We start from the raw sequence: 694 nt of genomic DNA, 5'->3' as shown, positions 1-694 counted from the left end.
TATTTTAGGTCAGTTTGCGCGTATATTTCACCTTGCAGAAAAAAATGTAATCTGTTCAAGAAACCCATCAGTTCGGCTTAAAACCTCACAGTGACGCTTACTTCCTTCTGTAATACTCAAGTTTTTGCCTAGAATTATTAAAATATTTTTTCTCTTTCTCACACTTCTAATAATTTAACAACTCTTAAAGTGTTAACACATGATGGAACGTTAAGTAATTCCTTGTTTATTATTAAGTACGAATGTTTTCAGATGGTAACTGAACCCCTTCCTGCTACATGCTGTCACATTTCTCCTTTAAGGTGAAAACAGTGAAACGTTTGGAAGGTACCTATTTATTAACACTCTTACATATCATTTGGGTAGTAACTTCTGCATAGTGCTGAATCACGGTGACAAAAGCCCTTATGTACTCTCCCACCACCGACAGGCTTACAGCAATGAAGAGAGAGGGAGAGAGAGAACTTAAAATAAACTGTATTCATTAAAATGGCAAGCTGCTTTTAAGAAACTTACAAAATATAGTAAAAAATTAAACAACAGTTTCATTTTGTTTTAAAAGGAAATACATCACGCCCCTAAGATCGCCATTCTCAAATAATATCAGTCTGTTCTGCCACTTTTAAACATTTCGTTTTTGAGTCTTATATCCGTCACTTCATTCCTAAATTCCATACGCTTTTTTGACTCAACT

The sequence above is a fragment of the Schistocerca piceifrons genome, chromosome 6 (assembly GCF_021461385.2).
Source record: "Schistocerca piceifrons isolate TAMUIC-IGC-003096 chromosome 6, iqSchPice1.1, whole genome shotgun sequence".
Classification (NCBI taxonomy): domain Eukaryota; kingdom Metazoa; phylum Arthropoda; class Insecta; order Orthoptera; family Acrididae; genus Schistocerca; species Schistocerca piceifrons.
Note: the sequence above shows the minus strand (reverse complement) of the source record.